Below are 26,986 nucleotides of genomic sequence, written 5' to 3'. Positions count from 1 at the left end.
AGGAAATGTTGGTTCTCACATTAGGTAGCTTATGTGCAATGATACACAAATATCTTTTTTTACAAAATGCCCCAGGCATTACATGCTGGAAGTTCCAGGATATGAATCCTCTGGCCGTTCACATCCTCCTCCTGGAGGTTTCCTAATTTAGGACTACAGGATTACACAGAGAGTCTTATCTCCATCCCCCGCCCCCAGCTCCTTCCCTACAGCTTTAATCCCCTGTTGTCACAGGCAGACAATGCAGCTGAACCCTATTACGCAGAAGGAACTGTCAGATGGCGGATTCTTAATGGGCTTTGAAGTACCACAGGTGAGAGACTGGGTCTCTGGGAGTGGAAGGACTAGTTGCAGTGGAACAATAAGGCAGCTAGCTGAGAGCAGAATAATAGAGTTAAGACAAACTTTGGGGTCCTCCTTTCCTTTCCTCTCCTTTCCTTTCCTTTCCTCTCCTCCCCTCTATTTTTGATTCCAAATCAGTGATTTGCATACAAACAACTAGCTGCATTCCGGGAACGGGAACAAGGCACTTCCTCTTCCGGAGAAAGGAGAAGATGTGTTTGAGAAATGCATCTCCCCTCAGAGCTGAACCACCCAGGGTAATTCGGTTCAGAGGCCCTTACCATTAGAAAAGTTACTAGAAGAAGCCCTCTGTCTACAACACCATCTCTCTTTCAAGCTTTTCTTAGGAGGCAGTCCTCCCATCACCACCAAGTTTTATATTTCAGACTTACTCTCAGCCCCCTTGGGACTCTCAAGTATATACTTCTCCAGGCTGCCCTTCCTAAACCACTTGAATCTCAATTCTCCTGCAGCTGATTTTTTTTTTTTTTTTGAGATGCTAACAATTTCTGTGGATCCATCTGGATGTTATTAAAAAAAAAAAAAAGTCTTGAGCCCTCAGAGGCTGTTGGCAGTCGATCTCTTTCTTGCTTCCTGTGTCCTGGATGTCTAAAGTTGACTTTCATAAGAAATTTGGAATATTAGCTTAAAAAAAGAAACAGTCAATATTTTTCAGGTGTTGAGGTCTTACAGCTCATTTCCCAACTGTGGGACTTTGCATTTTGAACTCCCATCTTCACTCCCTGCTCTGAAAGTTGGGGCCAGGGCCAGGTTCCCCTTTGCTGGTAAAAAGAGCCACTAGTGCTTGGGAGTGAACAAAATGAAGACTTTCCATGTCTACACTGCCTACTCAGCCAGCCTGGCCAAACCTTCCTCACTAGGATGCTGCCGTCTACCTCACCCTGCAGTCCTGGGCATTCTGTGATCAAACATTTTGAGCTGGAGGAACCTCAGAATTAATCTAGTCCAATCCTCTCTAAAGTGGCAGACTTGGGATTTGAACATAGGTCCTCTGACTCCAAACCAAAACTCTTTCCCCTGTAATGGGGACCATTTGGTTCTCTGTAAGCTCTACAAGGCACAGTCTTGAAAATAAAATGGTGTTTGCTGCAAAGATTCAAGGGCCATGTTGAAGAGAATGTGCTATATCTGAGCTCAGGCAGAAAGACTCAGTACTTGGGGGGGGGGGGGAGAGAAAGGAGAGAAAATCAGGTGATACCAGTTTGTCTCCTTCCTGCCTACCAAAAAGCTGGGGCTAAATACCAGCTCACCCAGATGCATCAGTTTTACTATTCAGAAGCTGAAACCTCTTTGGGTTGGGAGCAATTGGCTTATCTTTCTTCCTGCTTTTTAACCAAAATGAATGTCTAAGCCCCCTACTTGGATTTGAGTTTTAGAACTTGACCATTTGGTTCCTTAACCAAAAGGCATTCTCACCCCTTTTCATTCTTGTTCCTGTGCCACAGCCCTCTCAAGGAATGATTCCCAGCACCAAGTCCCTCCAAATTACTCTTTTTTCTGTAGCGATGCAGTTAACCCTTCATGTCCTGACATCTTTCTAGACCATAAACCAGTTAAAGTTTGTTGGTTTGGTTTTTTTTTGAGGGTCAGAATATGTACACATATATTGTAAAAAAAATAAATAAATAAGACATCTGCTACATAAATGAAAAGAAATTGGTAGTGACTGGGGAATCCATGGGAAGCAAACTAGCCTGGGACCCCAAAGGTCTGGGATTTCTGGTTCTGTGTTAGGTTCTGGTCCTATGTTAGGTGACCTTGGACAAATCACTTCCCCTCCTGGGGCTTCAGTTTCCACCTCCGTAAAGTGAGAGTCAGATCTAACCATCCTGAAGATCCCTTCCAATTCCCACAGCCTCTGGTAAGACAAAGACTACCTAACAAAACTGAGCATAGGTTTGAATTTTATTCCTGTGTCTAAATCAGATCCCCACAGTAGCCTCCCTCCCCTGAGTCATTCTCACCATTAAAAACATCAGAAAAGCCACAGGAGGTTAACTCTGTCCAGCCAGCTAAGTATTCTGGCCTTGGCAACAATGGCAAAGAAGGCATGACGGTCATCCTCCATGATGATGTCCTTATACATAAGCATTCTTCATTCTCCTTCATTCCCCTAATTTCATGAGGGAATCCAGCACAATCGACTTAATCTAGAGCCATTTTGATAATTGATAACAGACTGAGCAAGCATGTGCTTTCATGGGTTTTTCATGGGGGTTTCAATCAACAAAATTTACTGAATATTTAGCATGTGCCCATTGCTGTGGTACTCATTATAGATATGCATGTATATTTGTATGTGAATATTGCATATTTGAGCATATATTCACATAGACATGTAGAATAAATATACATGTGTGTATACTACACAGAATAAAATATGCATGTGTGTACTGCACATATTTGTGTATATGTAATATGTAAATTTTTCTCCTATGTAGATTTATGTGTATATATATATATTTTTTTTTTCTTTCAGAGAGCATCCACTCTAATTGAGGTTCTGCAGGATCATACACTGTAATTCAGGAGATAACCTTACACATCTCCATTCCTTTATTGATGGTCAGGAAGGAAAGCGATGACTTAAAATTGCTTGGAAAGATTTCTGACAGCTCTAGATTAAAAAGTGCCAGGTACTTCACTTTCCCTCCAATGCAATCTCCCATCAACTAAACAAAGATTAGGCAGAATTTTGAATTATTATCCTATTAAATAAATAATGACTAAAGCTCATCACTCAGCCCCAAATGCTGACATGAAGAAGTGGGTGCCCCAATTCCTGAGCTCATGTTTTCTCTATTGCCTAGTCCTGGGGAAAGCCATTTCTGGCTGAGAGGAAATTATGGTTTTTATGATGAATTTGAGGACCTGCTCCTCAGAGGTGGCAGAAACGCATGAGGAAATTGCTGTTCTGGGGCTTTAGCCCTTCCTCCCACTTCCTTCTTCCTCCTGGCTTGGGTTGTTATTTCATTCAGGAATAGGCTTGTTCTTCCTTCCCTGGTCTCCTACTAACTATCTAAACAAGGCCTCACAGGAGGTTTGCTTGACCTGAATGACAGTGGGCTTCCCTTGGGCTGTCATTAATTGCTTGTGTTCACGCAGTTGGGCATGTTCTCTGGGTTGCATTTTCTCCTCATCCTGAGCCAGACCATGCAGCCTCTCTAGTGAGCCCACTTTAGCCCTCAGGTCAAACAAGCAGAGAATTTCACAGGCCTCATTTAAGTTCCTAGATTTAGGATCTGAGGCTTGTTTCTTTTGTCTGCTTTGCTTAAAATATTTGTTTCTCCATAGTGGTGGCTGACTCCGTCTGGAAAAATGGAAAGAATGAATGGAAATAAGACCAAAGGGGCGAAAAGGAGAACTAGTTTGTCCAAAGGTTTCCAAAGGCCATTTATGTCTCAGTGGCAAGAGTTCTAAATAAGGAGAGACTCCTGGGAATTGGGTTCAGAAGCGATTTTTCCATTCACATCGGATTCCCAGAACATATCAGAGTCTCAGGGCAGCTCCTGATGAAATACAGAAAAATACTAAAGCAAAAATGAATGAAACCTGAAAAAAAAATCTCAGGAAAAAAGATCGAGGAAATGAATTGTTGATTTCTACATATGGTCAACCTTATTTTGTTAGGAAATTCCCTTTAATGTTGCTATCACCCTGACTTCAGGAACACTGCCAGGAAGATGGAGGGGAAGGACAGCATAATGGGAAGTGAGCTGAACCCCAAAGACCTGGGCACCAGTCCCAGTTCTGCCACTTTCTAGAAGGGTGGCCTTCAGCAACTGAACCCAATTTGCTCCTCAGTTTCCTCATCTGTAAGAGACTAAGTGTTAGACCAGCTGGCCTCCAAGGTCTCTTCCAGATCTAGTACTCTGTGGCTTGGCCCTTGTCCAAAGGGTCATGAGGACTGGAAAATAGATTTCAAAGCGATCAGAGGAAGGTGAGGTAGGGTCTCTCAAAGCAATAGCTGACATGTTAGAGGAAAGAATATGGATCCAAAAATATTTTGACAGGCTAGAGCATTGAGTTGAGCCTAAGATGATGAAATTTAGGGGGTAGCTAGATGGCTTAGTGTATTGAGAGCCAGGCCTAGAGATGGGAGAGTATATTCTGTATATTCTGCAACAGAAGTCAGCCCAGGAAGGATGGAAAATTCAAAGATAAAATTCGGAAGAGACAAAGGGAAACAATTCTAGTGACAATGAAAAAGGAGAGTTGTCTGAAGACACTAGTATGGTTGCAGAAAGAACTTAGCAACCAAGTAACTTTTTGAAAAGATAAATAGAAAGGTAAGGGCAGGTAGCTGAAGATAAGGACAAGAGAGAGGCATTATACTGGAAAATTAGTGGTAGGGGGAGCAGTTGGTGGATTGAGAGCCAGGTCCAGAGATGGGAAGTCCTAGGTTCAAATTTAGCTTCAGATACTTCCTAGGTGTATGACTCTGGGCAAGTCACTTAACCCCCATTTTCTAGAGACTACTTTTCTGCCTTGCAACCAATACACATTGTTGATTCAGAGACATAAGGGTTAAAAAAAGAGAGAGAGAGAAAATTAGTGTCAGAAGATCTGTGGCTCTGAATGAGTTGAGATTGGCAAGGGAAGTTAAGGTTATCCCAAAAGGTTTTTAAAAGCCATATTAGGGGAAATGGGGAGATTTAAAGAAAGTAGTGAATATGATAACTGATCAATCCAATAACATTTATTAAGCATCTACCTAGTGCCAGATACTGCTAAGTGCTGGGTTTACAATTAAATTGCTACAATTAAATAAATAAATTGTTACAATTAAATTAAATTACATACAACTAAATTAAATTACCATTAAAAACTAAAAAAGAAAGACTATTCCTGCCCTCAAGGAGCTAACAGTCTAAAGAGGGGAGACTTAGTGCACCAAAGGAGTCAAGAAAGTGGAGAAGGAGAAACAGAAGACATCAGGAGGTACTTGACACAGGAATATCTTGATTCATCTTGTTTCCATTCCATAAATGAAACAGAGCAGCAAAAGCTAAATGGAGTGAGCTGAGTCTAGACTCTCCCCTCTATAAAGGAAGGCATTAGGAAGCATACTCCATATTTCATACCTCCAGCCTTTGGAAGGGAGAGGAAGCTGAGGAAGGTGGTGTCAATTGAGGCTTGAGTTAATAGCACAATGGCGAGTTTAGAAGTGATGAGCTCATCCCAGGAGAGAAACTAGTTCTTTGGAGATGAAATCAATCAGAATGGCAGATGCAAAATGGAGTAGACCGACTACAGAGAAAAGGCTGAGCTGCTCATTTCCCCTTTGTTTTCCCCACAACAAATGACCTTTGCAATGGAAATAACAAAAACAAGACTAATTAAGAGCTATCACCTAACTGCCCCAATGAATTTGAGTCACCTGGTTCAAGTGAACTACTTCCTGGGATTCTGAAAGAACTAACAGATATGATGATTACCAAACCATCTTCAATGATCTGCAAAAGACTTTAGAAAATGGGAGAGAAACCAAAGGGAATCGAATGGCAAATGTCCTAGATTTCAAAAAAGAAAAAAAAATTCAAAATAAGAAGAAAAAGATGGATTTATAGGATGCTGAGCTTGGCTTTCATTCCTGAAAAAAAAAATCTAGAAAGACTTTTAAAAAAACACCATTACCTTCCATCTTAGAATCAATACTAAATATTGATTCCAAGGCAAAAGAGAGGTAAGGGCTAGACCAAGGGGGTTAAGACTTGCTCGGGGTCACACAGCTAGGAAGTGCCTGAGGCCAAATCTGAATTCTAGACCTGTAACTCTGTACATTGAGCCACCCAGTTGCACCCTAATATAGCCTCTTAAAGACAGAGTAGATAACTGGAAAAGGAAGTGGTCATTTTACATACAGCTAACATGACTTGATCAAGAATAGATCATGCCAGACAAACCTTTCATATTTTTTTTAATTCTGAACTTTCTCTCTCCTTTATTTTCTTTTTGAAAGAGTCCAAAGGAGTAAGTCAACTTATCTATATTCTCTCAAGACTTTAGACAAAGTATTTCAGATTATTTTCATGGAAAATATGGAGGGATATGGGCTAACCTATAATAAAATCGGATGATTTGGAACTGATTGAAAGGTTAATTTCAGAAAATAGTCATTTGTTTTTCTCTTGGATAAGCCTATTTATAATAATTTATTACTTGTAATAAATCATATGTATTATATTATTGTTATGTTCATATTATGTTATATATAAAAAATAAAAATAAGTATCTGCTTTCACACACATACAAAAAGTCATCATTCATGGTTCAGTTTTAACTTGGCAGGAGGTTTCAAATGGAACATCCCAGGGAACTGTGCTTTGCCTTATTCTATTTTTTTTTTTAAGTTTTCTTTTTAACAAAAATGTTTATTGCTATCTTTTGTTTTTACACTGTTTAAATTTCTCCCATCATTCCTCCCTAATCCCTTCCAGTAAGCTGTCCCAAATAACAAAGACTATTGCCTTTGGGGGTTTAACATCAGTGTAAATGACCTGAGTAAAGTATATATATAGGTTCACTTAGCCTATGAATGACACAAAACTGAGAGCAATGGCTGACATGTTAGATGATAGAATATTGATCCAAAAATATTATGACAACCTAAAGCATTGAATTGAGTCTAAGATGATGCAATTCAGGGGACAGCATGGTGACTTAGTAGATTAAGAGTCAAGTCTAGAGATTGGTGGTATTAGGTTCAAATCTAGCCTCAGATACTTCTTAGCTACATGAGCCTGAGCAAGTTACTTAATCCCCATTACCTAGCCCTTATCGATCTTCTGCCTTGAAACCATTACAAAGTATTAAGTCTAAGACAGAAGCTAAGAGTTTTTAAAAAGGGGATGAAATTCAATAGGGATAAATGTAAAGTTTTATACTTAGGTTCAAAAAATCAACTTCCTAAGTATAATGGAAGAGTCATGAGTAGGTAGCAATTTATCTAAAAACTATCTAAGAATGTCAGTGCATTACAAACTTAATAAGAATCAGAAATGTGATGTAGTATTCAAAAAAAGCTAATATGACCAGGGACAGAATTACAAGAAGCACAGTTTCCTGGAATAAGGAAGTAATAGTCTCTATATTCTTCCCTTGTCAGACCACACATAGTACATTTTGTTCAGTTTTTAGAACCACAATTTAAGGAGAACATCTTTAAAGCTGTGGGGCATCCAGAAGAGGGTAACCAGGATGGAGAAGGACCTTGAAACTGTCATGTGAGATTCAGTGGGGCTGTTTGAGAAGGAAAAAACAATAAGAGGAAGAGGAGGACAAGGAGCATATCTTTGTTCAAATATTTTGTCATTTGAAAGAGGGATTATGCTGATTCTTTGGGGTTTGAGAGCAGAACTGAGAGCAATGGGTAAAAGTTTCAAAGTGGCAAGTTTAGACCTGAAGCCTTCCTAACAATTAAGATTAGAATGGGCTGCCCTAGAAGGCTGGGAGTTCTCCCTCATTATTGGTCTTCAAGCAGAACTTGGACAACCACTTGTTCATCCTTTGTTTTTTCTAAGAGGACCAATAAAATCATGGTGTGATATTTTGACTCTTCTGTGAATTGCATTAAGTAAGGCAGTATTGCACAGAGTTGTCTGCCTCATTATCTCTTCCAGAGTCATCAAAATCCAGTGGTAACATATGTCAGAATGGCTGGTGATGGCCTGGGATGCAAGTAAGGGCATTTTTGATACCCACCCAAGCTTTAAGTGCTCCACAGCTCCTGCTTCAGCTGCCTTCATGACCACTTATCAGGAATGTCTTAATAGGGCTTCCTTTTCAGGCAAGGATTGGACTATATAGTGCCCAAAATCCCTTCCAGCTCTAAAATTCTACAATTCTTTGAAATTATATTCTATCCAGCAAACCCTTTGCAAGTTGAAAAGGGCTTGGTTTTGAACCCTGCCCCTTGGTATAATAATGTCCCATCTCATTTCTTAGAACTAGTTCCTTTCTGGGAACTTATAAATCAAGGTGACCTGTCAAATCAAATTTCCTCTACTTTGAAGAAACTGCCTTATTTTGCTGTATTGAGTACTGTTTGCAAAGAATGGACAATTGTCTAGGTCTTAAGGATCTCCTTGTTATCTGGAGACTTTCATTGCTGTCCTGTTATAGCTGTATTTGGTTGACATTATTAATATTTTGGACTGAGGGAGCATCCTTAGCTGGAGGGTATAGACTTGGAATCAGTGAGAACTGACTTGCAATCCTACCTCAGATCCTTACTAATGATATGCCCCATGGCAAGTCATTTAATTAAGCCTCAATTTACTCATCTGTAAAATAGAGTCAATAATAGCAACTACTTCACAGAGTTGTGATATCAAATGACATAGCATTTATAAAGTGTTTCACAAACTTGAAAACACTTTATAAATGCTAGTTTATTATTACTCTCATTAAAATATAGCAGGTTCCTCTGCCCATTGGCCTCTCCTTTATCCAGAGTGAGAGAACAAGATATTCTGAGAAAATATTGGTGAATCTAAGACACATCATTAGAGCCATTTTTTAAAATGTAGCTTTTATGTTTCAGGGATATAGTTTAATCCATGGTATAAATTTGGAACAAGAAGAACCTTTGTGGTTGTTTAGTCAGTTAGTGCAACTCTTCATGACCCCATTTGGGGTCATCTTGGCAAAGATACTAGAGTGGTTAACATTTTCTTCTCCAGCTCATTTTTCAGATGAAGAAACTTAGACAAACAGGGTTAAATGACTTGCCCAGGGTCACACAGCTAATAGCATCTGGGGCTAGATTTGAATCCAGGACCTCCCATCTTCAGACCTGACTCTGCCACTGTGCTGCCTTAGAGGTCATCTAGTCTAATCCCTGTTTATCCAAATGAGGCAATATAAAAAGATTAAGTAACTTGTCCAAGATAAGAACTAAGAGTCAGAGTTAGGATTTGATCACAGGTTCTCTGACTCTAAATACTGACTTCTTTTCACCAGGCTGTTACCTTCACCAAGATTTATTTAATAAGAAGGTATAAAATAATAGGGTTTGATCACATTTCACATATGCTTGCCTTCAAAAAAAAAAAAGGCAGTAGGAGTTAAGTGACTTGCCCAGGGTACCACAGCTAGAAAGTGTCTAAGGCCACATAGGAACCCAGGACCTCCCATCTCTGGGCCTGGCTCTCAGTCCACTGAGCCACTTAGTTGCCCTCTTGCCTTTTTTTATTGTAATATATATCCTATCTCCTACAGAACTTGTCTCCTCCACTCAAGGACCTTTCCTCTAAAATCACCTAGTACTTAATTTGTATATATATACATGTATACATTATTCTCCCTCAATGGAGAGAAGTTTCTTGAGGACAGGGACAGTTAAATCTCTGTATCTGTATCCCCAGTGCCTAGCACAGTACTTATCATACAGTAGGCACTTAATAAATACTTAATCACTGCATTAATGGACATTTGATTCATATTTGCAAGCTTCACCAATGTACCATAGTTTCATCCTTGTGCTGTGTGGGTACTCCTCTGTGTCATACCCATATAGATGTTAGATGTACAGTAATCACTTTTGCATCAACCATAAAGTCCAAAGACCATGAGCAGACATGCCTTGAGCTCTCCATTGAATATTTACATAGTGTGTGTGTGTGTGTGTGTGTGTGTGTGTGTGTGTAAAAAGTCACACTCCTTCCGGACACCAGAGGATTAACAAGTTGCACAAACAGGTGTCCAGGCAATGTACAAAGTCCAAAGAAGTGAGCAATGTACCATTCTATTTTATCTATGGCCAATGATGGGCACTCAGGGTTGCCCACACCATGTTAAAATGCATCAAAGCATTTCTCAAGACAAAATGAATAAGCAAGTAAGCAAGGGGGAAGAGACAGAGAGATCTAGAGAGATGGGGTGGGGGGAGACAGAGAGAGACAGAGGGAGAGAAAGAGAGACAGAGAGGGACACACTGAGATGCACCTGTTAAAAAAAAAATCCCTTCTCCTTGGTTTTCCTACCAAGTAGTGGCTTCCCAAAAGAGGCTTATACATGTGAAGAAATGACTCACTGCATCCCCTGCCACAATTACCTAAGATGCAAAAAATATTTCTTACGACGGAGAAAACAAGTGGAAGTTTTGGGGTTTGGGGGGTTTGTTTTATTTGACCACGAAATCTATTAAAAGACAAGTGTCCTCCCCACCCTACCACCCCACCCCACCCCCACCACGAGGAGGGAGGGTGGAATTTTCCAAGCGCCAACACAGGAAAAGTGCCGGAAGCAAAAACATTTGGTTGCTAGAAATGCTATTCAGGGGCACTTATTCCTGGTACAAATTCATCCGGCAAGATTCCCCTTTGTTTCCATTCTTGGACCTGACATCAGGCTGAAAATGCAGCAGGGTGAAGACCAGAAGGCTGCCAGTGGTTTGCCTCAGTCTGTAAAGCACGCTAGCTGTTGAAAGCCATCAAGCCAATCCAGCGGAGGTAGCTTCCAATAGGAAGGAACTACCCCTAATGAGAACCAGCATCTCTCTCTTCCGCGAGCCCCAAAGCAAATATTGTGGGGTGAGTCCCCAGAGGCTTCCTCTGCGCTTACATCCTGTCCCAGGAAAGGAGCACCTGTGCGCCTTCCCGGGTCTCTTGAACATTCTCAATGAGCCGACCATTCTTTGTCAGCGGCATCTTCTCCATGGGCTACCCCCACCCGATACTCCCTAACACACACAAACACGCCACAAGCATAAGAAACTCAATCTTCCTGCCTCAGAAACATGAAAGGCTGCATCATTCCTGCGGTGCCAGGGAGTCTAGGGAGCTCAAGACGGTTTCGAGACCACAGGCCCACCCATCCCCTCCCCTGGGAAGAGGCCGCTGACTGAAGCCCTGGAAAACACCACTGGAAAGGCGGTGGGCATAGGTGAACGCAAGGAAACCGTTTGCTGAGTCAGATGGGCCCTCCTGGGTCTTCAGCCAAAGTGAATGGCAGTCACGTGAGTGAAATTGGGTAGAGAGGAGATAATAGCATTAAATATGCATCTAAGAGAGGAAGGAGAGAGACGGTATTTGCTGAGCACGCCCTGTCCCTCTGGCTTCCCTCAGGAACATTTTACAATTATATCAAGTCTTTGGGAGGCAGCGATGCCAAGAGCGTTTACAGAATTGACCTTGGGTTAGAAAAAGCTTTCTCACCCACGTTCAAGTCTTGCCTCTAACACCCACCCTAACTGTGACTCCTGACCCAATCCCATAGTGCTCTCCAGCAATTCTCTAAGATGTCAGTCTTAGGGAAGCAGTATGGTACAGTGGAAAAGAGCCCTGATCTTACAGCTTAAGGGACTTGGGTTCAAATTCTGATCCTGCTGATTGCCACTTGTACGAATAAGGTCATTGCCCTGAGCCTCAGTCTGTTCATCTGTAAAATAAAGGGGTTGGCCCAGACAGCCTCTGAAGTCTGTTCCAGCTCTAAATTCATGATTCTATAAATTGCAAAGGAATTGCTGACCTGATGAGCAGAGGGACGTTTAAAAGTAGAGGGAATTTCCACACTAGGAATTCCCTCACTTATGAAATCAAAGGTCTCAAGACCAAAACTCAAAATTAAACAAAGCAAAACAACTGATTCAATACTTAATTAATTCCTAATAAGTTTCAAAGCAACTCCCAAGTGTCACAACAGATTTGCATTCTTTCCTATTTTTTTAAAAGAAGAGATTAAAAGGGGCCCTGAAAGATATATTTTTAAAAATAAATAAATAACATTTTATGATCTCTGTCCCCCCCTGAGGGAGGTAAAAATATGGGGAAGGAAAAATCCAATTTCCTGTCTGTTCCTGGCTACGGTTCAGCTTGAAGACATAGAGGATGGACAAGGCTCCATTTCTAATTCATTCTCCTGGGACTTTGGAGCCAAGTAAATATCCCACATCCCTGCATTTTATAGAGGCCCTGGTGATTGTACAGCAGATGGCCAAATCGCCTGGCTGCAGAAGGAATATTGCAACTCTCTCTTCAGGAACTGGAAAATATTCTGATCTTTACTCTTCCAAGCCAACCACCAAGATGTTCCAAGTATAAGCAAGACTTCTTAGGCTACAGGAAAAGCCTTGGTAACATGCAGAGGAAGAGTTAGAGCCTCAGCCAGGGGGCTCTTTGAGAAGTTCTTCAGATGGAGATGTTGGGGATATGAAAGTGAGAACATGCTGGCTCTTGAGTCAGAGGACCTGGCTTCAGATCCACTACTTGAAGGTCCTATATGACCCTGGGCAAGTTGCTTTCTCCTTAACTCTCCGTCCTCATCTATAAAATAAGGTGGTTGTATGAGATTTCTGTCTCCTGGGATCTTTTCCAGGTCTATATCTATAGATCTGGAAGAGCCTTTCTAAAGTAATAAGGTCTTACATTTAAGACTGGCAGGGATCATTTTTTTAAACCCTTACCTTGTGTCTTAGTAACAACTCTGAAACAGAAGAGCAAAGGCTAGACAAATGGGGTTAAGTGACTTACAAAGGGTCACACAGCTAGGAAGTATCTGGGATCACATTTGAACCCAGGACCTCCTGACTCCAGGTCTGGAGCTATGTCCACTGGGCCACCTTGCTGCCCCTTGGCAGGAATGATCTTAGAGACCATTATCTTGTCTGATCCTATCATATTACAAATGTGGAAACTGAGGCTCCCTGAAGTACAGTGGCTTGTGCCAAGTCTCTGAGGCTGGAAAGGATAGTTAGCATTTGAATCCCCAGCCCTGCATATCCAGTTCCCTTCCCTTTCCATAATACTGCCTCCTTGTCTTGAAGGGATTGACTCTGGGAAGTGGAAGAACAAATATTTTTCACTAGTACAGGAATGAAAAGTGGAGGGCTGCTGTGTGGATAGTGCCTTGAATACAAGTATTTAATAAATGGCAATTGTATTTCATTCAATAGAACCTTAGAACACGAGGCCTGGAGTTGGGAAGACTCCTCTACCGGAGTTCAAATCTGGCCTCAGACATATACTAGACATGTGACCCTAAGCAAATCACTTAATCTCTTTTTGCCTTATACCATTGGAAAAGAAAATGGCAAACCATTTCAGTGTCTTTGCCAAAAACAAACAAACAAACAAACAAAACTTCCACAGATGTGTTAAGGTTCCTGGGATCTTGAAAAATCAGACATGAATGAACAACAGCAAAATTAAAAATGATCGGGGATGATTTGTTTCAGAGAAAACTGGAAAGATTCTTATGAACTGATACATGATAAAGTGTGTAGAACCAGGGGAATGATTTATTCAATAAGGTCAATATTATAAAGACAATCGATTTTGAAAGACTTTAGAAGTCTGATCAATGCAAAGACTAAATCACAATTCAAAGGGATTTGTGATAAAACTGGCTACCCAAAGCCTGACAGAGGTGATCAATTCAGAGTACAAATTGTTACATATAATTTGGAAGTAACAAATGAGGGAATTTCTTTTTATTTTTTTGAAACTTCTTTTCTGTTCTTGTTTTTCTTTTCTTCACATGTTTTAACAGCAGTTTAATTTTTTTTCTTTCTCAGATGGGAAGGGAGGTATAAAGAAAGAGGTAGGAAGGAACAAAGGTAGATTTTCATTGATTAAAGAAAATAAAATTTAACTTATGATATATTATTATTAAATAATAACCATTATATTATTGAGGGAATCTATCTCCCTGGAAATTGTTAAAAGAGGGAACACTATTCTGTTTGGGATGATTTAGGAGAGTCCTGCCTAGAGGGAGAGAAAGTGGTTAGATTAAGGCAACCTAGGACCCTGGATCCTGCTTGGTCCTTGTATAGTACTGCTCTTCACTATAAGTGCTATTTCCTTTTCTCTTTCTATTCAGCTTTTCTCCTCTACTTTTTTTTCCCCTTTCTTCTCCCTCACCACTCCCTCTCTTCATTCTCTTGCCTGTGCCTCAAACCTGTACCCTTGGCACTGGTAGCTTGAAGGCTGAAAGCTCGATAACTTCTCTAGGTCCAGGCTAGCCCTAGATTCCATCTCTTTTTGGGTCTTGGTGTGAAACTTTTAAAAGCACTGTTATCAAGGAACTTTATGTAACATCCAAACTGAAAATTAGCAAACGTTCCCATTGGTGAAGAAAGCCAGGTCAAGGTCCTTCAGGAACAAGTTTTGAAGGAAACAAAGAAAGATTCCTCACAGATTCCAATCAGACCAAACAGGCTGAGAGAAAATAATCTTGGTCGAGGATTATCAGCATCTCTATTTTCTTATGACATTTTGAAAAGTTGATTCAACTCTCTAAAGACCTCTCTTTTCATTGACAGAAGTAGTAGCCTGCAGTCAGAATAATACTACAATGGGGGAGAATAGTTTGAAAGCAAACAGTTAAGGCAAAGTGAGGGAGATGACCCAAAGGAGCAGCTCTGTTTTTCTGGCTCTGGCCCTATCATCACCCAGACCATTTGGAAATCTGTCTTACATCAGGTTGTCTTTCTTGACTCTGGGGGGATTTGGCATATATGAAGAGTAACCACCACCACCAACAACAAAATACTATAAAGAGTTCCCAGACCTACTGATGGCCACACAGCAAGCAGCAAAAGTTTCTTTAAAAAAAAAAAAGAAAGTAGGTCACAGCTCTTCTGCCTGGTACAGAGCTGGGCCAGGTCCAAAAGCAACTGCTCCACTTGGAGGTCTGGGTTGAGCAATTTGAGTGATGTCAGAACTAATGGCCTCTGAGAGTGGTAGGTTTTCTGCCTCTGACCTCACCCGTGGTTTTTCTGGTAACGTTTTTAAACCATTGCTTCCTGCCCTGTGCTTTATTTATCCCACATGTTTATTTTCTATACAGTTTATTCTGAAACAGAGCAGTGTATAAGTTTCCAGGTCATCGTGTCCCATCGGGGTGAGCCCAACAGATGTGGGATGAGCTGGAAGATAAAATCCCGCCATGGTTGCTATCAATGGGCCCTGGCTGCTGCCAGTGATAGGAAGTTCCTCATTCCTGGGCTGGCCACCAGGAAGGTTAGCAGCTGGGATCTGGGTGCTTCTCAGAAAAGCATCTCTGGGAAATAGTAGGGGGACCCTCAAAGATATGCTTCCTTGTGGTCAGTCACGCTGATTCCACTGAAGGTCAAAGAGAAATCTGACTGATTCCCAAAGAACCTACCTTTGATTTTTTATTTTGAGAGTACCAACAATTTCCTTTCTTTTTTTTTTAATACCTCCTCCAGATCTCCTGGCACAGCCCACTGTTGCCATGGCAATCATGACCAGCAATGCTCTCTGGTGCTAATGTACCCTATGGCCCATTGCCCATAGGCTAACTGCCTCACCTCCAGTCAGATGAGCTCTGCCTCTCCCCAGTGCCAGAATGCTGCATTTCTTTGCAAACTCTAGCTGCCTGGGTTTTTAGAGCCCAACTGTGGGTCTGGAGAAGCACTTTACAAGATTTATGCTGAAATCTATCCTCCATTCCTTAGCCAAAATCCAACATCGAGGGTGAAAAAAGAGACCCCCAAACCCCAAACCTTTGAAATCAGTTTTGCTAAACAAAAATTGATCTTCCATGCTTCCGAAACCACGAGCAGAAATCTGGGTTTGGCAGCAGGCTGTGTTTTCTTTGGTTTCTTCAGAATCGTCTCCTATGAAGATCATTTTTAAGCATTTGTTTAGAGTAGTTCAGAGTACTACAAGGACTCACATCTTCAATGGTCAAAGGAGGAAGCATTCCATTCCTCTCCCTCCTAGATGCCAACTTGAAATTGTAACTAAGGGGAAGCAAATGTGCAAATAGGGCAGATGTCCTCTTCCCTTCTTAGTAAGGCCTTAAATCTTAGCAGGAATGTGGGAGGAAACTCTGGAAGCAGGTAATTTATGGGTTTTTTTTTTCTAGTTTATCTGAGATAGCAAACATGGAGAATAACATGAGTATTAATTACCATAACTGAAAGGGAGCAAAATACTAGTCATTCTTTATCACCATCACCCAAGTAATCTTCTCACCATACCATTCTGATCATGTCATTCTTGATCCAAAAGCTTTCATCATTCCTTGTTGCCTACCAAATAAAGGCCAAATTCTTAATCTTTGATATTGAAGGTCCTGTGTAATCTGGCTCATATCTGCTATTCTAATCTCCCCTTGTATCATTTCTCCTTCATGTGGTCTAAAAAAATCTAGCCATACTGGGCTGTTCTCCAATCCTGATTCTTTTTATTTTAACTCTTAACTTAGAATCAATACAATACTGTGTATTGGTTCCAAGGCAGAAGAGTGGCAAGGGCTAGGCAATGGGATTCTTTTGTTTAAACTCTTTTTATTTATTTTTATTAAATATTTCCCAATTTCACTTTGAAAGATTTAATAATTTAAAATTTTTTTGAATTCCAAATTCTCTCCCACTCTTCTGTTCCACTCACCTCTTTGAGAAGGTGGGCAATTTGATACCAATTATACATGTAAAGTTATGCAAAACAAATTTACATATTAGCTTTATTCTGTTCCCTATTCTTGTCATCTTTTCCTGTTTTCATGACATTGACACCATTCCTCATGAATGGGAAATGGGAAATAAGATTTCCCCTTTCCTGATTTCCAACTGCTGAAATTTTACTTTATTTTTAAAATTTTACTTAATTGGTTAATTAAGAAATTTTTTCACGGTTACATAATTCATGTTCTTTCTCTCCCTTCCTCCCACCCCATTCCTGTAGCCAATGAGAAATTCCACTGGGTTTTACATGTATCATTTCATTGATCAAGACCTATTTCCATATTATTGATATTTGCACTAAGATGATCATTTAGAGTCTATATATCCCCAATCATATCTCCATCAAACCATGTGATCAAGCAGTTGTTTTTCTTTGTTTCTACTCCCACAGTTTTTCCTCTGAATGTGGATCGTGTTCTTTCTCATAAATCCCTCAGAAATGTCCTGGATCATTGTGTTGCTGCTAGTAGAGAAATCAGTTACATTCTATTGTGCCACAGTGTATCAGTCTCTGCTTATAATGTTCTCCTGGTTCTGCTCCTTTCACTCTGCATCAATTCCTGGAGGTTGTTCTAGTTCACATGGAATTCTTCCCAACTGTTGACATTTTAGGCCCAATGTGGTATCCACCTCTCCAAGGAATCTTCCCTGAGGGCATAAGTGAAAATGATGTTTTCTTCCTCAGATTTTCCAGAGTACTTTCCCTGAACCCATCTTTTGTAATGAAGCTTCCTTGAATCTGGCTTATTTGTCTAAATATCTTTTTCTCCTTATTGGATTGTATGCTTTGACATCTATATACATATATTACCTAATCTGAACCTTACAGTCCTATCATTTCTGTTTTTCAGATGAGGAAACTAAGGCTCAGGGTCATAAAGCAATTAAGGCAAAATTTGAACTCAGGTCTTCCTGACCTCTCTGCACCATTTCCTTAAAGGTAACAAGGTTTATACTGGGTCTACCTTTCTGTCTCCAGGACCTTACACATTGTTGGCTTACAGGAGTTTACTTCATTGAATTAGTTGTTGAATCCAGAAGGTGGAGGGAGGACTCTTCCCCACTGCTAGTCAGGATTGTGCCAAATCCCATCTGGAAGAGGAAGCCAAAAGAAATGAGGAGGCAGCTCTGCAGGCCTCCTAAAACTTCAGGGCCAGAGATACTTGTCCTGTCTCTTCCTGCATTTAAGGGAGCTCTGCTCCAAAGTTAGCTCTGGAATGATCCATGGTCCACCTGGAGAGTAAAAACGACTTGTTAATTGAAACCAGACAGCAGTCTCCAGGTCAAAGGTCATACTCCAAGTGGTACATCTGCATTTTCAATGGAGCCAGAAATGTCAGTTATCCTAGGGTTCCAAAGAATCAAATCACATGCATCTGAGAGAATGAGGATGCCAGGAAGAGAGAAAATGTGCTGCCTGTAATTTTTTTTTCCTCCTCAGAGAGAAAAAAACAACCTTAACACATGTCATTCAGGGACTTCTAAGACAATAGGGGCAAAGAGGAAGAAAGAGGAAGGGAAAGAAGGATGAAGAAAGGAAGAGAGGAGGTGGGTAGGAAAAAAAACAAGGGAAAGGGGAGAAAGATGAAAGGGAATAAGGAAAGAAAGAAGAAAGATAGGAAGGAAAGAAGGAAGAGAGAGGGAGGAAGGGAAGAAAAAGGAAGGAAGGAAGGAAGGAAGGAAGGAAGGAAGGAAGGAAGGAAGGAAGGAAGGAAGGAAGGAAGGAAGGAAGGAAGGAAGGATGAAGGGAGGAAAGAGATAGAGGGAGAGGAAGGAAGGGAAGGAGAAAAGAGAGATAGAGGGAGAAGAAGGAAAGGAGGAAGAAGTAATAGAGGGAAGGAGAGAGAGAGGCAAAGAGTAGGAAAAATACGAAAGACTAGAATGTGATAAAATGAAAAAAGAAAGTCATAAGGAAGATAAACATAACATAAAGATAGACATAAAAAAGCATGATGAAAAGGAACTACTTCTAAGAGAGAGAAAAAATATGAGGAGAAAACAAAAATAAGTGTGGAATGAAAAAAAAGAATAGGAAAAGGTAAGAAGGAATGAACAAACTGGGTAAAGGAGGGGGGGAGTGTGTGTGTGTGTGTGTGTGTGTGTGTGTGTGTGTGTGTGTGTGTGACTTCTGAGTGAATATCCACTTGGGATTTTGGTCTCTCCCTCCCTTTAGTCTTTCTCCAAGGGATTGCTATCAGTCCCTTGAAAGAGGTAGCAGAATATCACTTTACAAGAGGAGAGGAAGCAAGGGAAGAGGAAAGAAAGCAGACAAATTAGTAAATGAGGACGCCAATTAGACACTGTGCTCTGCTAAAGCTTTGTCAATAGGTTACCTAACGTTCTTTGGGTACCTTGGGCAAAAGAACACAAGGTTTAGACTTCTTCCCAATAAGCAAGCCTCCTAAACAAAATTCTTCCAAATCACAAACCTTGGCTCATACACCAAGAGCACAAAAGCAGAAGAGCCCAGAAAAAAAAAATTGTTGCCTAGTAGCCGAGTTTGGTCTTTCCATTGGGAGAAACTCCAGAGATCATTTGCAGCCTGCGGCTGGCTTTTTAACAAGTGCCCCAACAAAACCAAGAGTCAAGATCAGCTACTCAGAGCTGAAGAATGGGCACAGAAAAAAAGACCTTTTTTATGTTGGTTTTTTTTTCTGAAGGTTAGTAAGTATAAACAGACCAAGCACACAAAATACTTTGATTCAAGGGAAATATATTTCTTCACTTAAAACATTTACAAATAGGGATGTAAAATAAAGTAAATATCATCCTGCACCAGGAATACAGGCTTCCTTCCCTATTCAGGGAATGGCACAAGCAAGCTCACAGAACAGTTTGATAGAGGAAGTTAAGTGGTGTTGAAAGGTCAGACAGAGGATCAGATTGGTCAGGAAAAAAATCCAGTTAGTGGCAGCAAGAAATATGACTTACAGAAAATTCTCAGCAAGAAACAGGAGTTACTGAAAAGAACACTGGGATTCTAGATGCAGTCACGGGAACCATAGTTTAATATGGCTGGGAGAGCCCAAAATGTAGAGTTGGAGTCTGAAGATTTAAGCCCCATGCCGCCTCATGTATGACCTTAGACAAGCCACCTTAGTTCTTTAGTCCTCAGTTTCCTGATCTATAAAGTGAAGGAATTGGGCTAGATGGCCTCTGAGGTCCCTTTTAGTTCTCAGTTCAAGGACAAATGTGAGGCTTATTTTAACATGTTTGATCATCTTGGCTAGGGATAACACCAACGCCACTGATAACAAAAATAAAACTGGGATAGCATCAACTTGAAAGGTACAAAAACAAAACTGGGATGGTATCAACTTGAAAAGTAATAGAAAGAATCCTGGGCAATTGGGTGGCACAGTGGATAGAATGGCATCAGGATGACTCATCTTTCAGAGTTCAAATCCTGCTTCAGACCCTTACTTGCTGTGTGATCCTGGGTAAGTCACATATCACCTTTGCCTCAGTTTCCCGTCTTTAAAATGAGCTGGAGAAGGAAATGGCAAACCAGTTTGCCAAGAAAACTCCAAATGGGGTTATCAAGAATTGGAAATGACTGAACAAGAAGAAAGAGCCCTAGGAATGAAATCAAAGGACCCATGTCCAAATATTATCTCTGTCACTTCTTGGTTGGCCTTGGGAAAGTCCTTTAACTCTTTTTGAACCTCAGATTCCTCTTTTGTGAGGAGATTGGACCTTGAAGGTCTGCCACTTACAGCCTTAATTCAAATGCAGCATCTATAAAACAAAAATGTTTAGTGTTTTTTTCTTGTTTCTGGATGAAGTTATATTAATAGATTTGACCAGCAAAAAGTATCTCAAAGAAAAGCAAATGTCTTGACCTTGGGAGATAATCATACTGCAAAGGCTGCCCACTGTTCAGTGATTTCTGTAGTACCAAGTCTTTGAAATAAGAGTCACAATTTAAAAAAAGTATCTCTATCCCCTTCTCCCTTGTCCACTTATTTTACAATTTGACAAGAGAGACTCCTTTGTAGCAGAATGGGGGAACTCTGTCTATATTGGCTAATAGATATGGTGACCAATATTCCCATTTTCTTGTCCCATGAGAAATAACCAAATCCTCACATTCAATTCCTATTGTATGTTGCATATGGTATGCAGGTTCTGGCTAAAAACAAAACAAAGACTAATGTGTATGGCATGGAAATATATAAATATGAGTTCTGCTTAATTCTATACTAAAGTATAATTATTTGCCCAAGTAGGACCTTGTACCTTGATTAGAGGTGTCTGTGAAAAGATGAGCCTAGTTTCCTGTTATGAAATGTAAGACTTTTGAAATTCAAATATACTTGTAGAAATTAAAACACACTTCCATTTGCTAATGGCTATCTGCCAGACAGAACCTCTTACTTAAACAATTAACTTTGGGAATAGAAGCATAAGCAGAAATACAATTAATGAATGGGTTCATTATTCTTTCCTGATGTAGACACAGAGCAGGCTTAGGTCTTCAGCCATGACATGTGTAACGCATAAGGCTTCTCTCAACAAATCCTTAAGTGACTCCAGTGCCACTCAACTTGGAATTTACATGATTGCCTGGTTTGACAAGACCTCTGGGGATAAGTGTACCTTATTTTACTCAAGCCCTATCCGACTTCTGCTGGGACCTTATTTTAAAATTGTTATTGATACATTTTTGTTTCTATTTCCAAATAAATTCATTTTCAACTAAATCCCTCTTCACCCCTTACCAGCAAATCATCTCTTATAATGGAGAATTTTTAAAAAAGGGAAAAAATCAGTTCAGCAAAACTAACCAACTTATCAAATGAGACTGATAATATGTGCAATGTTCTATATACACAGTCCCCCCTACTTCTACACTGTCTATACATTCACCTGGAACTAATATAGTCAGTAAAATAATAAGAAAAACTTGGCATTTGTATTCTAGAGTTTAGGATCTCTTTCCCAAGTGAGCAGTGTGGGAGTCTAATCTCCTTCCTCCTTCCATGTGAAAGACATGGCAAATAACTTTAATGTGACTGGCACCAAGGTTGGGAGAATCTACCTATTCCGCTTCTGGATCTCTAAATATAAATAAAGCCTCCTGGACTCAGCCATCTCAGGTAGGTGGTGGAGACCTGCAATTTCCTCTCTGTCTCTCTGTTGCCCTCAACTTGATCTCAGCAACTGGCCAGTTGCTTAAATGGCTCTTGTCTTCTTTCTCCTACCAGATGCCATCCAAGTCTCTTTCCTTCTTTCTCTTTGTTATAATAAAATTCCCTCAAGTCGAGTCCAGCACCTAATAAGAAATGAAGTCTTAGCCTGTCCGTAATCATACCTATATCTTGAAATCTGCAACTCCATGATAAACATGGTTAGATCATAAATCAAATATGATGTCCTCTGTTTGACATGAAAAATGTCTACCTTTCTAGTCTTTCTACATACTCTGTGTTGACTATGCAATAGCCTACTTGCTATTCTTTGCATACAACCCTCCATTTCCCACCTCCATCCCTTTATAGACTGGCTACTCCTCATGCCTGGAATGTTCTGTCCCTACATCTCTACCTTTTATTTTCCTTACCTTCCTTAAAGACTTCTTTCAAATCCCACTCTCTGCAAGTTTTTTACCATATATAGAGCTGCTAGTCCCTTCCTTTCTTAAATTATCTTTTATCGACTCTGTATATACATTATACTTACCTTTTTTGGGGGATGGCCACTGCTCATGCTCTTTGCTTCTTGGAGCCACAGGTGAGAACTGGGTGAAAGGTAGACACCAAAGGTAGAAGAGAAGCCCTGAAAAGAGCTTGGCAAATCCTCACAGCAGAGATGCTAGCCCTCCTTGAACACCTCTATGTGTCTTGGCAGATGGGCTAGACCAGGTTGAGGATAACCAAAGTCCTTAAACTCATGAGTGAGGTAGAGGATGGCTACCCCAAGCATGTGAAGACTTCCCCCAATAGAATAGGAATATAAGAACAATTCATTCCAGAGGCCATGAAGGTGGCTGAAGCAGGTGCTGTGGAGTGCTTAGAGCTTGGTCAGACATCAAAGGTGCCAAAGTCATGCACTGTCTCAGAGGTCATCACCAGGTGGTCTCATTTTTGTCTTGCCACTGGATTCTGATGACTCTGGAAGAGAGAATGAGGTCAAAGACTTTGAGCAACTCAGTGTCACTTAAAACCAATTCACATGTAAGTCAGATTTCACTGGTGCTCTTCAAAAATGAAGGATGAACATTTACCTAGTGACGTACGTGTTCCATCTTCCTTTGGGATCTAAGCTCCTTGAGGGCAGGGATTCTTTTCTTTTTTTCTTTGCACATGTCTGGCATAGTACAAAGTAAATGCTTGCCTAACTGAAAGGTTTATGCCTGGCAAAGGATACACCAGGAAGTATAGGCTTGCCCTTGCCTAAATCTTATTACATTTAACTTTAATACTTTAAGGGTCTGTGATTTCATCAGCGTGAATACTCTTTTCCCCAAAGCAGACTGAAAATGCCTCTGAAATTTAGTAGAAGGTCTCTATGATGAGGAGTGGCTGAAGAAATTCACCACCTGGTAGCCAGGCTTCTAGTGGTTAACCTCTCTGAATTTAGCTAGTCTAGTCTATAGAGAACGGTCATACAGTCAATGACAGTATCCATATTCTTAGTCTGTTCACCTTGTTAGCACATGGAAGAATTATTACTCTACTGGTCTCAATTTTAAGAATTCAGATTTGGGGCAGCTACATGGTTCAGTGGATTGAGAGCCAGGCCAAGAGATGAGAGATCCAAGGTTCGAATCTGGACTCAAACATTTTATCACTGTGTGACCTTGGGCAGATCACTTGACCCCATTGCCTAGCCCTTACCACTCTTCTGCCTTGGAACCAATACATAGTATTGATTCTAAGGTACATGGTAAGGGTTTAGGGAAAAAAAAGGATTCAGATTTCCTTTATATCCTGACAAGGCATCAGAGGAGGACTTTAGTAGAGCCTATCAATAGCAAGAAGCAACAAATGAGTAGAATGAATTTAATCATCTCTACCAAAAGAATAGCTAGTGTAGCAAGATCAATAGTCAATGGCTGGGAGGAGACCTTACTAGGTTGGAAACTTGTAAGGATTTCTTAGGAGACTCCTCCTAATCATGTGTTGTTCTTCAGCTATGTCAGACTCTTCATAACCCCATTTGGGGTTTTCTTGGCAAAGATACTGGAATGATTTGCCATTTCCTTCTCTGTCTCATTTTATAGATTAGAAACAGAGGCAGAGTTAAATGACTTTCCCAGAGTCATGCAGCTAATAAATTTCTGAGGTCAGATTTAAACTCAGGAAGATTAATCTTCTTGACTTTAGACCCAGTACTTTATCCACTTCACTACCTAACTCCTAATCATAATCCCTAATAAACACGTATTAAACCCCTACCATTTTTTGGGCACCATGCTAGGCTCTAGAGATATAAACACAAACATTAAATGACTCTTGCCTTCTAGGAGGCTTATATTATATCAGGAGAGATAAGATGACATGCACACAAATAAGCATATACAACATGCATGCCCCGAATTGAGGGTCATTTTAGAATGAAATGTAGAGAGGGATATTATTGCATTGTTTCACTGAATACTATGAACCTCTATGACCTGGGGGAAGTCCCTTTTTCTTCTTCTGCCTCAATTTCCTCAACTACAAAAATGAAAGATGGGACTGTATTACCTCTGAGATCTTGCCGGCTCTATAGATAAAATTTTGTGATTTAATAATCAAGGAGCTGGTGATAGAGAATGATGGAAATAAACCATGTGGCTCTCTTTGAAGGATATGGCACTGATGTCTTCTCTCCCCAACAACTCTATCATGTCCCAAAGATGCATCAACTTGAAAGTTGTGCGGCGGTTGGGTTAGGGAGGGGACATGGAATGTGCAAATTAATTTATCTAGTGACTTGCCTCTTATATCTGCCTTCATTGAACTTAGACTCTCTCTATCTCACTTATTAGAGTTTAACATTGGGAAACTTCAACTCTTGTCTGATAATGATGATCTCACAACTGTAGGAATCTCTTTCAACCAGTTATGTTTATAAAGCACTAATTGCCTGGAACATAAGTGCTTAATAAATCCTTATTGACTGACTGACCCACTGGCTGAAAAGCTTTGCCATTTCCTACTTTTCTCTGATTCTTTATTTTTCTTATTTTTTTTAAACCCTTACCTTCCATCTTGGAGTCAATACTGTGTATTGGCTCCAAGGCAGAAGGGTGGTAAGGGCTAGGCAATGGGAGTCAAGTGACTTGCCCAGGGTCACAAGCTGGGAAGTGTCTGAGGCCAGATTTGAACCTAGGACCTCCCATCTCTAGGCCTGGCTCTCAATCCACTGAGTCACCCAGCTGCCCCCTCTCTGATTCTTTATACTCATCCAAGAAACTTATAGCTAACCTTTCCTACTTGGTTCCTTATGTCATTTCTCCATGAACTCAAAACTCTCAGACCTCCACAATCCTCCCTCTGGCTCAAAATGTCTCTCCTTCCCCAAGAGAGTTTCTGAGGAATACTATTTTCCTCCTGGGGAAAAAAAAAGGGAGAACTCATTGTTCACCAGGAAGGATCGGGAAGATGGTCATACTATGGTTTCAATTCTACTGACAACTTAAAGGGGGAAATGAGCCATGAGGAAGCAACGTCTTATAGTTATTTTTAAAAATTCCACTGCTTTGAAAAAAATCAACAGCCTATTTCCTGTGAGGTAGTCTTTAGTGCATCCCATGCCCTCAAATAGACACAGCTTGACCTCCTTAGGAAATGATCCATCAGTCCTATGTTTAGAAGCAAGCAACCTAAGGGTTCTGTCCATTAGGGTTCCTCATAGAGCTACTCAAACCAGTGATGTATGAACCAGGTTAGTCAATAAATACACATTTATCAGTATCTATTATGTGCCAGGTACTAGGCTAAGTCCTAAGACACAAAGAAAGGCAAAAGGCAGTTGTTGCCTTTGAGAAGTTCATAATTTAACATGCAAATAATTATGTACAAACAAGCTATATACAGAATAAATAAGTAAAAATCAACAGAGGGAAGGCATGAGAATTAAGAGGAATTAGAAAAAGGGGGCAGCTGGGTAGCTCAGTAGATTGAGAGCCAGGCCTAGAGACGGGAGGTCTTAGGTTCAAATCTGGCCTCAGACACTTCCCAGCTTTGTGACCCTGGGCAAGTCACTTGACCCCCATTGCCTAGCCTTTACCACTCTTCTGCCTTGGAACCAATACACAGTATTGACTCCAAGATAGAAGGTATGGGTTTTAAAAAAAAAAGAGGAATTAGAAACAACTTCCAGTAGAAGGTGGGATTTTAGCTGGATCTTGAAGAACCTGAGAAAACCAGGAGTCAGAGATGAGGAGATAGAGCATTCCAGGTGTATGAGACAAGTAGGGGATATGTAGGGAGCTGAGAGAGGGACAACAAGAAGGCAAAAGCAATTGGATGGATGAGTGTGTGTGTGTGTGTGTGTGTGTGTGTGTGTGTGTGTGTGTGTGTGTGTGTAAAGGGTTAGCTGTAACTTCCACTGGAAAGGGGAGGGGTGGAGAACTAAATTATGAAGGACTTTGAATACCAGAGGATTTTGTATTTGATTCTGTAGGTGATCCAGGTAAACTCTGGAGTTTATTGTGTATGAAGATGGAATAGTCAGATTGGTGCTTTAGGAAAATCACTTAGACAGCTGAATGGAAGATGAATTGGAATGGGGAGAGACTTGTGGACGCAGGTCAACCAAGAGGCTATTGTAGTAGTCCAGGAAAGAAGGAAATGGTGAGATATTTCAAAGATCTGTTCCATATGGGTTAACTCCATCATGGCTTGCTCTAAAATGACATAACAGAATGGGATTATGGAAAAAAGGGGGGAAAAAGAATGTAAAAGACTCTTCAAACTCAGAGAGCTAAGAAATTTGCTGAAAAGGAAACATCTTGGACTTGGATTCAGGAGACTTGAGAATGAATCTTCACTTTGATATTCCCTATCTGGGTGCCCACAAGCAAAAGACCCTTAAATGCCATCAACTCCAATATGTTACATTTATGTTACCTGAAAAATGAGGGTAATAAAACTAATTCTGCCTATTTCACAGCATTGTTATGGGAGTTTCTTTTATTAAATGATCATATGTGAGCTTTTAGCCCAAGATGATCATTTCCATTACTGCTTAAAA

The 26,986-nt window shown here is 40.5% G+C and overlaps 2 long non-coding RNA genes across 2 annotated transcripts in view; one reads left to right on the top strand and one right to left on the bottom strand.

The window, feature by feature from the left end:
• The first annotated feature begins 227 nt into the window (after positions 1 to 227).
• LOC103100239 (uncharacterized) lies at positions 228 to 6,651 on the top strand. Its single transcript, XR_457732.2, has 3 exons — positions 228 to 313; positions 2,843 to 2,999; positions 3,658 to 6,651. It is a non-coding gene; the product is annotated as an uncharacterized LOC103100239 (long non-coding RNA).
• Positions 6,652 to 16,607: 9,956 nt separating this feature from the next.
• LOC130458225 (uncharacterized) overlaps positions 16,608 to 26,986 on the bottom strand; it is an 89,026-nt gene continuing 78,647 nt past the window's right edge. The window contains exons 3-4 of the long non-coding RNA XR_008917331.1: positions 22,484 to 22,914; positions 16,608 to 18,034 (exon numbers count right to left, since the gene is read on the bottom strand). This is a non-coding gene — a long non-coding RNA (uncharacterized LOC130458225). The remainder of the gene's footprint in view (positions 18,035 to 22,483; positions 22,915 to 26,986) is intronic.

This window comes from Monodelphis domestica, chromosome 1, assembly GCF_027887165.1.
Source record: "Monodelphis domestica isolate mMonDom1 chromosome 1, mMonDom1.pri, whole genome shotgun sequence".
Lineage (NCBI taxonomy): Eukaryota > Metazoa > Chordata > Mammalia > Didelphimorphia > Didelphidae > Monodelphis > Monodelphis domestica.
This window is presented reverse-complemented; position numbering and strand designations above follow the sequence as displayed.